This window comes from Choloepus didactylus, chromosome 27 (genome assembly GCF_015220235.1).
Source record: "Choloepus didactylus isolate mChoDid1 chromosome 27, mChoDid1.pri, whole genome shotgun sequence".
Taxonomy (NCBI): domain Eukaryota; kingdom Metazoa; phylum Chordata; class Mammalia; order Pilosa; family Megalonychidae; genus Choloepus; species Choloepus didactylus.
This window is the reverse complement of record NC_051333.1, coordinates 17,149,505-17,165,469: the sequence shown is the minus strand read 5'-3', so window position 1 is coordinate 17,165,469 and position 15,965 is coordinate 17,149,505.

Here is a 15,965-nt window from a genome sequence, read left to right as displayed (position 1 = left end):
AAGCAAGGGTTTTAATAATTGGTTACACAATTTAAGTAGAGAAATGAGGATGTTAGAGGGTAAAGGATAGCGATTGATTCTAAGATCAATGGGTTGTAGATTTATGTTGAGTTCAAAAACTTTTGGAGTCAGGATGGACTTAGGAGTGAGTTGGAAATATGGAGGTGATGTTCAAAGAGTTGTGTCCTTGAAATTGAGTTGGAGGCATTGCAGTTATTGGTAATTTTCAGATCTAGGTAATCCATGAATGAGTGCATGCAATGGGATGCATGACATATAATTGATGGAAAAGTGGTCACAGAAGTAGAGTAAAGGCTGTTTGAAAGGTCATACACATTGAAATGATGGAAATAGTTTTGAAAAGATTAAGTGAGCCAAAAGTTAAAATCTGGGAGGTGCAATAAGGAGCAGAAATAGGTAGTGTTCTTGATGTCTTAAGAGCCAAGAAGTGGGCATTTTTGGATAGTAGGGAGAATTTTCTGGAAGCAAAAATGAGAAGAGCCAGATCCCCTGCCCCCAAGCCCACTGGTATAATGGGTAGTGAGGATAAAATCATATCCTCCACAAAAGGCATGTACAAGTCCCAACCCCTGTTCCTATTGTGAGCCTGTTTGTTAATAGGACCTTTGGAGATGTTATTAAGGTGTGCCCAAACTAAATGAGGGTGATGCGTTAATCCAATATAGCAGAAATCCTTTTAAGGAAAGGAAATTGGACAAAAAAAGAAGCCACAGGAAGGGCAAGAAACAGAAGTCAGTGGAACCTGGAGGAGGAAGAAGACAGCACCATGTACATTGCCATGTGACAGAAAAGCCAAGGATCAAATATTGCCTGTGGCCAGCCCCAGAATGTCATGGTTTTTTGTGAGAAAGAAATGCTTTGCTGATGACTCAGTTTTGGAATTCTCTTGCTCTCAAAACCATGAGCCAATAAATTCCCATTGTTTAAGCCAAACTGTTGTGTGGTATTACCTTTAGCAGCTGGGAAGCTAATACAGATTTGAAGAGAAAACTGAACATTGAGTGGGCTGCAGTGGAAACATAGTCTTCTGGAGAGAGCCATATTTAAGTTAGACAAGAAAGTGAAGAAAACATTGAGAAAAGTTTTTGAGGATATAGAAGATTTTGGTGATAATTGAATGAATTTCAGAGAGCACAGGTTTTCTAAAGTTGGGCATGGGTGCAAACGGAGTCAGAATGGGTACAAACGGAGTCAGAATGGGTACAGAGACATGTAAGGTAAAAGTCTGAAGGAATAAGGATGACCTGAGAGTCCTAGGCTACTTGTGGTAACTAGCAGAAATACAAATAGGAAATACGAGTCCTGTGAGTATTGGGATGGTAAAGAGGTACAGTCTTTGATTAGGACATTGTTTTCCAGTTTCTGACAAATGGTGAGCTTGCATGGACTGCTAAATACCTCTCTCAAAATCAATTCCTGAGACTCAGCAGAAGTGAATATAAAACAAGATCTGTGGAGTGACCAACAGCAATAACAAAAACCAACTCTCAGATTGGATAGGAGTGTTTGTGTGAGGAGAGGGAGCTGAGGGGTTAGCAGCATGGGGCAGAGGACCTTGGATGCTGAAAAGAATAGATTGGGAAACCTTTTAATTCTGCTGTTCCCTCTTGCCCACATTATTTGGGGATTATTTTTTGCTTGTCCTGTTGTCACAAATCAGAAGTAAGAATCCAAGCTGCTCTCAGTGGGGTAATTCCATGGCATAAAACAGTGAGTTAATCATCTATCTTTAGCAACTTATCCACCGAGTTTCATTCTAACCCCCCAGAGCCAATAGATTACCCAAGGAAATCACTGCTTCCTAAGAGATTAAGAGTCCTTCTCAAAAAAGCAGCAACAAATGAGGCTCATCTGCCCTTTATTTAAATGAGTACCTGGCTTGGGGTCCTTCCCAATACTCATGATTAGGTATGGTAGCTACTACTTTATACAAACATTAGTTCGTAAGCCAAAGTAACTAAAAACCTAAAGATATAATTACTATAATAGATAACAAGCTAAAGAAGTTATGACAACTGAAGCTGAATTATTGGTTCAGATGAACTGGGCATTTAAAAGAATAAATGTTGCTTTAAGAAAGGAGGATATTCATAATATGAAGTAAGTACCACATCATTAAAATGGAAATATTAGGTACAAAAATATAATAGTTGAAGGTGGGGTAAGATGGTGATATAGAGAGGTGTGAAATTTAGTTAGTCCACTAGAGCACTAGTAAAAAGCCAGGAAAAACTAGTAAATAGTCTGGAACAACTGTTGGTGGATGTCCATGACTGTACACACATCATGTATCAGCCTGGAATAGATGGGACAGCTGAGATTGAGCATAAGAACTGTAAGTAAAGCTCCCCAAACTGCGGAAATGGCACCCAACCCCCACCAGCACTGCAGGCTGAGTTGCAAAACCACTCTGGGAGAAAGAAGCAGTCCCTGCCAGAGCAAGAGAATGTAGCTCAACCAAGTACCAATTGTGGTTTTAACAAATTTGGACTACTAAATACAAGCTGCAAGTACAGATAAACCCAAAGCAAGTAGGAAAGTACCTGAGGACATTTCCAGCAGAGAGAAGTTTGGGCTGACAGAAAAAAAAATACATAAATAAAAACAGTGGCTTCTGGAGATGGCTGAGTTCAGAATACTGGAAAAGGGCTGTCTCAAGAAAAGGAGTCCAGAGAACTGAGTACCAACTCCAGTCAACCGGTGAAACGGGGGGCTTGAGACAGGCCCTGAAAAGGGGCTTTCCCTTTCCTTTTTTTTCCCCTCTCATTCTAAGTAACTCATTAGAGAAAGCCTCCAGCATTTTGAATTGTCAGCACTGACCCAGGCAAGGGTAAAGTTAACAGAGTTAGACAAAGGGGGAATTAAAGTGTAGAAGATAACTCCCTAAAGGGTGTGTCTTTCCCTTAAAAAGGGGGTGGGAGTGGGGCCCAGGTCAAATGCTGGCGCTCCCTCAGAGAATTCAGACCCCAGAGCCTGGAGAGGGAGGTGAAGCAGAAACAACTTTAACTTAGCTTCTGACACCCTCAGCCCCTGGCCAGAACATGGTCTACTGAGAATTAAAGGGACTGCACTTGTTTACACCAGTGGGTAGCTATGGGCTGAGAAGCACTACCTGCTGGGTAGGATAGGAAAAGCACAGAGTCTACAGGCCTTACAGGAAAGTTGGACAACCTGCTGGGTTTATCAGGGAAACTTGATACTGATTACCCCTTCCTCCTGAGACCTGGGCCAATCTGGTCTGGGAAAATCTGACTGGGGTAATCAAGGACATGAGATGCCTAGAAAACAAAAAATAATGAGTCACATTAGGAAAAATGAAGATATGCCCACTCAAAGGAACAAATTTACTGAGATACAGTAAACTGAGATACAGTAATTAAAACAACTGATTATTAATCAAACAAATCTCCGAAATCAATCCAAAAATCAATGAGTTGAAGGAAGATATGGCAAAAAAAGATGAAGGATATAAAGAAGACATTGGGTGAATATAAGGAAGAACTCAAAAGTTTGAAAAAACAAAAACAATTGGAAGAACTTAAGGAAATGAAGGGCACAATACAAGAGATTAAAAACAAAATGGAGACATACAACAGTAGACTTGAAGAGGCAGAAGAAAAGATTCTTGAATTGGAGGACAGGACATCTGAAATCCTACACACAAAAGAAGAGATAGGGAAATGAATGGAAAAATATGACAGCATCTTAGGGAATTGAATGACAACATGAAGCACAAAATGTATGTGTCATGGGTGTCCCAGAAGGAGAAGAGAAGGGAAAAGGGGCAGAAACAATAAAGGAGGAATTAATCACTGAAAATTTCCCACTTCTTATGAAAGACATAAAATTACAGATCCAAGAAGCATAGCATAGCCCAAACATAATAGATCCAAATAGACCTATGCCAAGACACTTAATAATCAGATTATCAAATGTCAAAGAGAATTCTGAAAACAGCAACAGAAAAGTGATCCATCACATACAAGGGAAGCATGAAAAGACTATCTGCAGATTTCTCAGTAGAAACCACAGAGGCAAGAAGGCAGTGGTATGATTCCTTTAAGATACTGAAAGAGAAAATGGACAACCAATAATTCTATATCCAGCAAAAACATCCTTCAAAAATTAGGAAGAGTTTAAAGTATTCTCAGACACTGAGAATCTGTGAACAAGATACCTGCTCTACAAGTAATACTAAAGGGAGCACTACAGACAGAAAGGAAAAGACAGGAGAGACGTTTGGAGAACATTGGGTAATGGTAGCACAATAATGTAAGTACACTGAACAAACATGACTACGTTTGAAAGAAGAAAGTTAGGGGCATGTAGGACACCAGAAGGAAAGACAGAAGATAAAGACTGGGACTATATAACTTAGTGAAACCTAGAGTGGTCAATGATTGTGATTAAATGTACAAATATGTGTTTACATGAGGAAAAACAAATGAATGTCAACTTTGCAAGGTGTTTTAAAGGGGTGGTATTAGGGAAAAGTATAATCAATGCAAACTAGAGACTAAAGTTAACAAAAACACTGTAACATGCTTCCATTTATTACAGCAAAGGCAATATACCAAAGCTAAATATCTATGAGGGGGACATAAGGGAGGGGTATGGGATTCTTGGCATTGGTGTTATCTTTTTTATTGTATTTTACTTTTATTTTAAGTGTGATTTTTTAATTGAAATATATTCACATACCATACAATCGTCCAAAGTGTACAGTTGTTCAGTTTCATCATATAGTTGTGCATTCAAAACACAATCAATTTTTGAATATTTTCATCACTCCAAAAATAAAAATGAAAATAAGAATAAAAATTAAAAAGAGAGTGATGAAAGCATTCCATACCCCTCCTCCCCCATTTACTTTTTTTTAAAATTTTGATTGAAATATATTCACATACCATGCAGTCATCCAAAGTGTAACAGTTGTTCACAGTATCATCATATAGTTGTGCATTCATCACCACAATCAATTTTTGAACACTTCCATTACTCCAAAAAATAAAAATAAGTATAGAAATAAAAGCAAAAACACCCAAAACATCCCATGCTCCCCTCCTCCATATTATTCATTTACTTTTTGTTCCCATTTTCCTACTCATTTGTCCATACACTGGGTAAAGGGAGTGAGAGACATAAGGTTTTCACAATCACACGGTCCCACTATATAAGCTATATAACTATTTGATTGCCTTCAAGAATCAAGGATACTGGATTGCAGTTCAACAGTTTCAGATATGTTGTAACCATTCTAATAAACTAAAAACTAAAAAGGGATATCTATATAATGCATTAGAGTTACCTCCTGAATGACCTCTCAACTGCATTTGAAATCTCTCACCCACTGCAACTTTTGTTTCATTTCTCTTCCCTCTTTTGGTCCAGAAGTCTTTCTCAATCACATGATGCAGGGTCCAGGCTCATCACTGGGAGTCCACATTCCACATTGCCAGGGAGATGTATACCCCTGGGAGTCATGTCCCACATAGGGGAGAGGGCAGAGTTTACCTGCTGAGTTGGCTTAGAGAGAGACACCACATCTGAACAAGAGGCCCTCAGGGGTGACCCTTAGGCACAATTATGAGTAGGCTTATCCTCTCCTTTGCAGTAACAAGCTTTATAAGGGCAAGCCCCAAGATAGAGGGCTCAGCCTACTAAGATGGTAGTCCCCAATGGATGTAAGAATATCAGGAATTCCCCAGCTGGGGAAGTTTAATATTTCCACAGTTTTCCACAGTCCCTCAAGGAGGCTTTGCAAATACTTTTTATTCTCTGTCAAAATTACTCTGGGTTGTATCAGGGGTTCATGCTAACCTGAACAACAAGGTCTCACTCCCTAGTCAAGTTTCCATGTAATTATGGCATTTGAGTAAACTGACCATACAAGTTAAATTATACAGTGTGCTACAGAAAATATAGATTTTGCACCATATAACCATTTAATCACACTCATTGACCACTCTAGGTTTCACTAGGTTATACAGTCCCAGTCTTTATCTTCTGTCTTTACTTCTGGTGTCATACAGACCCGTAGCCTTCCTCTTTCAACATATTCACAGTCATTATTTTTCAGTGTACTTACAATATTGTTACCGTCACACAGTATTGTGCTATCCATTGCTAGAGCTACACAATCAATCCCCTAGAGCATCCTATAATCCTTCAATATCAAATGCCTGATCTCTACCCTCTATCTCCTGATATCTTCATTTTTACCCTCTTCTCCAAACCTCTCTCTCTCCTGTTTTTTTCCTTTGTGTAGCACCCCCTTTAGTATTTCCTGTAGAGGAGGTCTCCTGTTCATGAACTTTCTCAGTGTCTGTTTATCTGTAAATATTTAAAAACGCTCCCTCATTTTTGAAAGACAGTTTTGCTGGATATAGGATTCTTGGTTGACAGTTTTTCACTTTCAATATCTTGATTATGTCATACCACTGCCTCCTCACCTCCATGGTTTCTGCTGAGAGATTGGCAGTTAGTCTTATCAAGCTTCCCTTGAATGTGATGGATCACTTTTCTCTTGATGCTTTCAGAATACTCTTTGTCTTTGACATTTGAAAATCTGATTAGTAAGTGTCTTGGAGTAGGTCTATTTGGATCATTTCTGTTTGGGGTACATTGTACTTCTTGGATCTGTAATTTTATGTCTTTCATAAGAGTTGGGGAATTTTCCTTGTTTATTTCCTCTATTATTCCTTCTGCCACTTTCCCCTTCTCTTCTCCTTCTGGGACACCTAAAACACATATATTCATGCACTTCACGTTATCGTTCAGTTCCCTGAGACCCTGCTCATATTTTTCCATTCTTTTCCCCATCTGTTCCTTAGTGTGCAGGATTTCTGGTGTCTGTCCTCTATCTCACGGATCCTTTCTTCTGCCTCTCCAAGTCTACTATTGTATGTCTCCATTGTTTTTCATCTCTTCTATTGCGCTTTTCTTTCCCATAAGTTCTGCCATTTGTTTTTTCAAGCTTACAAATTCTTGTGATCACCCAGTTTCTTTTTATATCCATCTATTTTTTCACATTCTCTCTCACCTTGTTGATTTGATTTAAAAGATTTGTTTGAACATCTATAATTAGTTGTTTCAACTCCTAAATCTCAGTTGAAATGTTAGTTTCTTCCTTTGACTGGGCTATGTCTTCCCATTTCTGATGTGGCTCATGATTTTTCACTGGTGTCTAGGCATTGATTTTCTTTTTGATTTATTCTGGAAGTTGTTTTCTCTCTTTTGCCTGAGGTTTTCTTGTTGGTTGAGTTTGATCTCTCTTTTCTTTTTTCTCTACCTGGCCAGATTTCAGAATGGCTCCCCCCCCCCCCAGTATTCTCCCCCAAATCAGGTGCCCACCGTGCCCTGCCACAGGGAGGGGATGTAGGCACTGGGCACCCCAGCAAGCTCAGTGTGTGTGGTAATACAAATCTGCTGGATTCCAGTGGTGCTCTATTTTCCACTGACTAGCAAGACCTGGGTTTGTTTTGGCGCCCTGCTTTAACACTTAGTTCTTCCCTATTTCTCAGCCAAAACAGAGCCAGGTTTCCATACAGGGTGTGTAGACCAGCTCCTGTTTCCAAAGAAAAGGTCCTTGCACTTTCTGCAGTGTCCAGCAGACGGTGGCCTCAGAGCACAGCCAGGCCAAAACTGCAGGACTCCTATGCCCTCACTCTGCTAGCCAAAATCAGCTTGAGGTAGGGTTCTACCTGTGGCAAAGCACTCCCCCAGCTGATCTAGTATTCCAGCTATCCCCAAGGCAAGGAAACAGCTGCTGGCTGTGGCTTCCTTCAAGGGTGGAGGAAGAGCTTTCAAACCCAAGGCTGGAAATGCATCTCTGTTCACATTTTCTCAGTCTGTTTGTCCCTCACCGATCTGGGTCTTGAAATGTCCTCCCCTGTCCACCAGGTCTTCAAAGAGTGAGGGTATTTTTCACTATTCTCAGATTTTAAAATCCGTGTCCCTAGTGGGAGGGGTCCCATCATCTGTTTCTGTGCCTCTCCCACATGGAGACCAAGTGAGGGATAGGGGAGATGACTAGCTGTTCTGGGACTGAAAATTCCTACTTGATATTTCTTCTCTTTCTTCAATTTGGCATTTGTAGGTTCTTTCTTGAGTCTATATTCTCCTCCAGGGTTTCAAGCAGTTCAGAATTGTCCATTTCTTCACTGAATCTCTGGAGAGAACTTTTCAGTAGCTGTTTATGTCACCATGTTGATATCCTGTCTTAATTGTTTTTTTAGTTGTCATTTTTTTTTACCTTTTTTTTTTTTTTTTGCCTCTTCCTCTTTCATTGTGAAAGAAATGGAAATGCCCTTTTATAGATAGTGGTGAATGCATAACTGTGTGATGATACAGGGAGCAACTGTTTACTTAGGATGGAATATATGGTGTGTGAATAAAACTCTGAAAATGAATGGAGGGATACAAGTGCTGGAGAGGGTGTGGAGAAAGGGATGCACCTAGTCACTGTTGGCAGGGAAGTAGAATGGTGTGGCCCATCTGGAGGGCAGTGTGGTGGTTCCACAGGAAGCTGGGCATGGGTTTGCCATATGGTCCTGCAACTTGCTAATTGGGTATATACTTGGAAGAATTGAAAAGAGGGCCATGAATGGACATTTGCACAGTGGGGTTTATGGTATCAGTATTTACAATGTGAAGCGGATGGAGGGTCCCTTGACTGATGAGCAGAATGCCGAACTGTGTACACATACAATGGAGTATTGAGCTGCTACAAGGAGTGAAATGGTGAGGTAAATGGACATTGAGGACAGTATGTTGAGTGAAGTAAACCAGAAATGAAAAGAAACTCATTATAATGCCTCACTAATATGGACTAAATATAATGTACAGACTCTGAGAGTTGGGTCTGTGAGCGTAAGTATCAGGGGAAGGCTTATTGTAAATGTTCCTAGATTGTAAGCTCTTACAGCAGTTACATCTATTCCTGAGTTGTAACGGTTATTTCTAAGTTCTGAGATGCTGAGCTCTTTGTGTATGACCTGGTCAGTCCCTGGAACTTTGAGGGTCTGTGTGAGATCAGACTTTAATTAGAGATATGAACAAGGTGGACCTGGTTGGGACTAGGGTAGACCAGACTAAAGGGTAAAGGATGATATTGATGGTGTTTTTTAAACTTCAACTTCTGTGTGAGACCAAAGGAAGAGATGTTTATTGGGAGCAAATTCTATATTTTTTATAACACATTATATAATTTAACTTGTACAGTCAGTTTATTCAAACAACATAATTACATGGAACATTGAATAGGGAGTAAAATCTGGTTGGTTTGTAAAGGTTACTGTGAAGCCCCAATACATCCCAGAGTAATTTGGACTGAGAATAAAAATGTATTTGCAAAGACCCATTGAGAGACTAGGGGAAAATGTGGAAATATTAAATTTCCCCACCTGGGGAATTAATATTCTCTCAAGCATTGTGGACTACCAATTTAGAAGGCTAAGCCCTCTATCTTGGGGCTTGCCCTTAAGAAGTTTGTTACTGCAAAGGAGAGGCTAAGCCTACTTAAAATTGTGCCTAAGAGTCACCCCCAGAGAACCTCTTTTATTCTCAGATGTGCCACTCTGCAAGCCAACTCTGCAGGTAAACTCACTGCCCTCCCCACTATGTGGGAAATGACTCCCAGGGGTATAAATTTCCACGGCAATGTGGAACATGACTAGCAGGGATAAACTTGGACCTGGCATTGTGGTTTTGAGAATGTCTTCTTGGACCAAAAGGGGGAAGAGAAATGAAACAAAGTTTCAGTGGCTAAGAGATTTCAAATGGAGTCAAGAGGTCATTCTGGAAGTTATTCTTATGCATTATATAGATAATCCTTTTTGGTGTTTAGTGTGTTGGATTAACTAAAAGGGAATACCTGAAACTGCTGAACTTCATCCCAGTAGCCTTTATTCTTGAAGATGATTGTATATCTACATAGCTTATACTGTGTGACTGTGTGATTGTGAAGACTTTGTGGCTTCCATTCCCTTTGTACAATGTATGGACAGATGAATAGAAAAATGAGGACAAAAAGTAAAAGAATAGTAGGGAGGAATGGGGGTATGGGGTGTTTTGGGTGTTCTTTTTTACTTTAACTTTTATTCTTATTCTTTTTTGTGTGTGGTAATGAAAATGTTCAAAAATTGAATGTGGTGATGAATGCACAACTATATAATGGTACTGTGAACAACAGATTGTACACCATGGCTGAGTGTATAGTATGTGAATATATCTCAATGAAATTGAATTTCAAAGATGTAATAGTTGAAACAGCTACTATTTCCCATAATAGATGGGAAAGGAAGGATACAGAAGAATTTGTTAATAAACTGGAATATCAGACAAATGTTCTTAGGAAGCATCAAAAATATAAAAAATAAATTTGGAAATTGTGGTAGTTTGGAGCTGTTGTGTATCCCACAAAAGCCATGTTCTTTTAAACCATTCTCGTGGATGCAGACCTATTGTGGGTGGGATCTTTGGGTTGAGTTGTTTCAATTGAATTGTGACCACCTAATTCAAGCTGGTCTTAATCCTTTACTGAAGCCCTTCATGAGAAGATAAAAGGCAGAAACACCAAGAAGAGAGAGTTCAGAGAGCAATGCCCCGGGGATGTTTAGAGGACCCACAGACACTTGGAGAAAGCCACTGGAATCAGAAGCTGAAAGCAAGGGAACCCAGGAGAGAAGGATCAGCAGATGCTGACCATGTGCCTTCCATGTGACAGAGGAACCCAAGATGCCATCAGTCTTTCTTCAGAGAAGGTATCATTCTTTTGATGCCTTAATTGGGACATTTTCATGGCCTTAGAACTGTAAATTTATAAACTAATAAATCCCTCTAAAAGCCAACCCATTTCTGGTATACTGTATACCAGCAGCTTTAGCGAATTGAAACAGAAGTAAAGCAAGAAATATGGAGACTAGAGGAATGCCAATATCTAGTTAGAAGTCCTAGAGTGAAGAAAAGGAAATGAGAAAGAAAATGAAGGAAATATTGAAAAACCTATTTATCGGTATGAAGGTAGATGACAGGGCTACTGGGGAGCCAAATAAGATGGATAAGAGGAAACCCATACCTAGACAGATTGTAGTGAAATTTAGAGACAAAATATCCTACAATAAAATAAGAATAGACTGACATCAGACATTTTAACTACAACATTGGATTTTTCCAAGATTTGAAAGAAAAATGTTTGAAATTGAAATGTTACATCCAACCAGTGCCCTTTTATTAAATTCAGTTTCATTGAGATATATTCCCATACCTTGCAGTCATACAAAGCTTACATTCAATTGTTCACAGTATCATTATATAGTTTTGTATTCATCACCAAAATTAATTTTTGAACATTTTCCTTACTACACACACAAAAATAATAAGAATAAAAATTAAAGTAAAAAAGAACACTGGGCACTTTTTTTTTTTTTTGCCCCCATTTTTCTACTCATCCATTCATACACTGGACAAAGGGGAGTGTGGTCCATATGGCTTTCCCAATCACATTGTCACCCCTTATAAGCTCCGTTTTTATGGAATACAATTAGAAGTCAATAACCATCAAAGAGTTAGAACATTCACAAATATCTGGAGGTTAAAAAACACACTCCTAAACAATCAGTGGGTTAAAGAAGAAATAGCAAGAGAAACTGCTAAATATCTAGAGACATGAAAACAAGAGTACAACATATCAATACTTATGGGATGCAGCAAAGGCAGTATTGAGGGGGAAATTTATAGCTCTAAATGCATGCATTAAAAAGGAAGAAAGAGCTAAAATCAAAGAACTAATGGAACAACTGAAGAAGCTAGAAAATGAACAGCAAACTAATCCTAAACCAAGTAGAAGAAAAGAAATAAGGATTAAAGCAGAAATAAATGACATCAAGAATAAAAAAACAATAGAGAAAATAAATAAAATCGAAAGTTGGTTCTTTGAGAAGATCAACAAGATTGACAAGCCCCTAGCTAGACTGACAAAATCAGAGAGAGAAGACCCAAATAAACAAAATAATAAACGAGAAAGGTGACATTACTACAGATCCCAAAGAAATTTAAAAAATTATAAGACGATATTATGAACTGAACACCAAAAAACTAGATAATGTAGAGGAAATGGACAATTTCCTGGAAACACATAAACAACCTGGACTGACCAGAGAAGAAATAGAGACCTCAACAAACCAATCACAAACAAAGAGATCCATTACCAGAGAAGAAAGAGACCTCAACAAACCAATCACAAGCAAAGAGATCCAATCAGTCATCAAAAAAACTTCCCACAAATAAATGCCTAGGCTTCACATGGGAATTTTACCAAACTTTCCAAAAAGAACTGACACCAATCTTACTCAAACTCTTTCAAAAAATTGAAGAAAATGGAACACTACCTAACTCATTTTATGAAGCTAACATCACTCTAATACCAAAACCAGGTAAAGATGCTACAAGAAAGGAAAACTACAGGCCAATATCCCTAATGAATATAGATGCAAAAATCCTCAACAAAATACTTGCAAATCAAATCCAAAGAAAACACATTAAATAATACCCCATGACCAAGTGAGGTTCATTCCAGGCATACAATGATGGTTCAACATAAGAATATCAATGTAATACAACACATTAACAAATCAAAAGGAGAAATCAAATGATCATCTCAACAGATGCTGAAAAAGCATTTGACAAAATCCAGCATCCTTTTTTGATACTGTGCCAGTTTGAATGTATTACGTCCCCCCAAATGCCATTATCTTTGATGTAATCTTGTGTGGGCAGACCTATCAGTGTTAATTAGATGGTAGTTCTTTCAGTGTTTCCGTGGAGATGCGCCCCACCCAACTGTGGGTAATGACTCATCGGAAAATTTCCATGGAGGTGTTACCCCGCCCATTCAGGGTGGTTCTAAATTAAATCACTGGAACCATATAAATGAGCTGGCAAACAGAAGGAACTCAGTGCAGCTGTGAGTAACATTTTGAAGAGAAGCTACAGCCAAGAGGGACACTTTGAAGAATGCATAGAAGCTGAGAGAGTAACTGCAGATGAGAGACAGTTTGAAGACAGCCGTTGAAAGCAGACTCTTGCTCTGGAGAAGCTAAGAGAGTCCAAACACCCCAAGAGTAACTAAGAGTGACATTTTTGAGGAACTGCAGCCTAGAGAGGAATGTCCTGGGAGAAAGCAATTTTGAAACCAGAATTTTGGAGCAGACTCCAGTCACATGCCTTCCCAGCTAACAGAGGTTTTCCAGACACCATTGGCCATCCTCCAGTGAAGGTACCCGATTGCTGACGTTATGTTGGACACTTTATGGCCTTAAGACTGTAACTGTGTAACCAAATAAACCCCTTTTATAAAAGCCGATCCATCTCTGGTGTTTTGCATTCTGGGAACATTAGCAAACTAGAACAGATTTTGGTACCAGAGAAATGGGGTGCTAGTGCTGCTGAGTTTGCAAATATCAAACATGTTGTAGCGGCTTTTTAAATGAATAAGGGGAAGATCCTGGAAGTATTGTGAGGAGCTTGATAGAAAAGGCCTAAACTGCTTTGAAGAGACTGTTTGTGGAAGTATGGACTCTAAAAATACTTCTGATGAGGCCTTGAGCAAAAATGATGAATATGTTGTCGCACAAGGGAAGGAAGGCAATCCTTGTTTTAAAGTGGCAGAGAATTTGGCAAAACTGAGTCCTGGTGTTGGATGGAAGGCAGAATTTGAAAGCAATGACCTGGAATATTTAGCTGATGAGATCTCCAAGCAAAATATAGAAGTAGCAGCCTGGCTTTTACTTGCAGCTTATAGTAAAATGTGAGAGGACAGAGATAAGCTGAGAAATGAACTCTTGGTTTCAAAGAAACCAGAAATTGATGGGCTGAAAAACCCTGGGCTTCCAGGGGGTGAAACCCCAGAAGCTACAGCCCAACGTGAGGATGTAACCAAACATGGAACCCAGCCACCATTTCAATACAAGCCAAGATTGGGTAAGGAGTTAAGCAGAAAGGATTTGTGGAGAGTCCTATTGTCTGACAGCTTTGACCCTGTGTGCTTCACGTGAAGCTAGCAGAATTTTTGCAAGCTCTTTACAGACAGAGCCACTGCTGGTTAGGACTGGAGGAGACAGACAAGGAACAAATTGAAGGAAAATTTTCTTCAAGGACAGAGCCATGGAGGTTGAGGTCTGGAGTCAAGAGGTCTCAGGCTGGGAGAGCAGAGTGGCCCACACGCATAGAAAGGGTGACTTTGCCCCAGAGGTTGAGGGTGGGCCTTCCGCCTCGATGCTCCAGAGAGTTTTGCCACCCCAGGACTCAAAGAGGGTGGAACACATTCCCAGGGGAATGGGGAGAGCCTGGCTGCCACCCCACTGTTCTGAAGGGGTTGAGCATGTGCCCCGGAGATGGAAGGGAATCTGAGTGTTGCCCCGATGTTTGAGGAGGGTGGGGCCAAGAAGGTGGTCTCCCCAGTGTGTAGATATGTTGGAGAATTCACCCCCATGTTTGGAGAGGAAAGGACTGCCACAAAGGCCCTTAGGAAGGGTTAGACTCCCACTATCTCAAGCCCCAAGGATGCAACATTGTTCTGTAAATCACTCTCAGACTTTGAAATCTAATGAAGTTTGTCCTGAGGGTTTTACAAACTGTTTTGATCCTGTGAACCTTGTTTTCCTTCCTCTTTCTCCTTATGGCAATGGGAATGTTTCTCCTATGACTATCCCTCCTTTGTATATTGGAAGCACATAACTTGTTCTAAGTTCACAGATCCACAGCTAAAGGGAAATTATGCCTTAGGACTGACCATGCCTATAACTGATTTAATGGGATCTTGTACTTAACTATTGTTACTGAAATGACTTAAGTTTCTGTGATATTGTTGTGGGATGAATGTATTCTGTATATGGAAAGATAATGTCATTTTGGGGTCCAGGGGGTGGAATATGCCAGTTTGAATGTATTATGTCCCCCCAAATGCCATTATCTTTGATGTAATCTTGTGTGGGCAGACCTATCAGTATTAATTAGATGGTAATTCTTTGAGTGTTTCCGTGGAGATGCGCCACACCCAACTGTGGGTGATGACTGATTGGATAATTTCCATGGAGGTATTACCCCGCCCATTCAGGGTGGGTCTAAATTAAATCCCTGGAGCCATATAAATGAGCTGACATAAAGAAGGAACTCATTGCAGCTGAGAGTGACATTTTGAAGAGGAGCTACAGCCAAGAGGGACACTTTAAAGAAAAGCACAGGAGCTGCAGATGAGAGACAGTTTGAAGACAGCCGTTGAAAGCAGACTCTTGCTCTGGAGAAGCTAAGAGAGTCCAAACACCCTAAGAGCAACTAAGAGTGACATTTTTGAGGAACTGCAGCCTAGAGAGGAATGTCCAGGGAGAAAGCCATTTTGAAACCAGAACTTTGGAGCAGACTCCAGCCACATGCCTTCCCAGCTAACAGAGGTTTTCCAGACACCATTGGCCACCCTCCAGTGAAGGTACCCGATTGCTGATGTGTTACTTTGAACTCTTTATGGCCTTAAGACTATAACTGTGTAACCAAATAAACCCCCTTTTATAAAAGCCAATCCATCTCTGGTGTTTTGCATTCCGGTAGCATTAGCAAACTAGAACAGATACAAACACTTAGAAAAGTAGGAATTGAAGGAAACTTCCTCAATATGATAAAGGGCATATATGAGAAACCCACAGCCAGCATAGTACTCAATGGCAAGAGACTGAAAGCCTTGTCTCTAAGATAAGGAACAAGACAAGGATGCCCGCTGTCACCACTGTTATTCAACATTGTGCTATAAATACTAGCCAGAGAAATCCAGCAAGACAAAGAAATAAAAGGCATCCAAATTGGAAAGGAAGAAGTAAAATTGTCATTATTTGCAGATAATATGATCTTATATTTGGAAAACCCTGAGAAATTGATGACTTGAGCTAATAAAT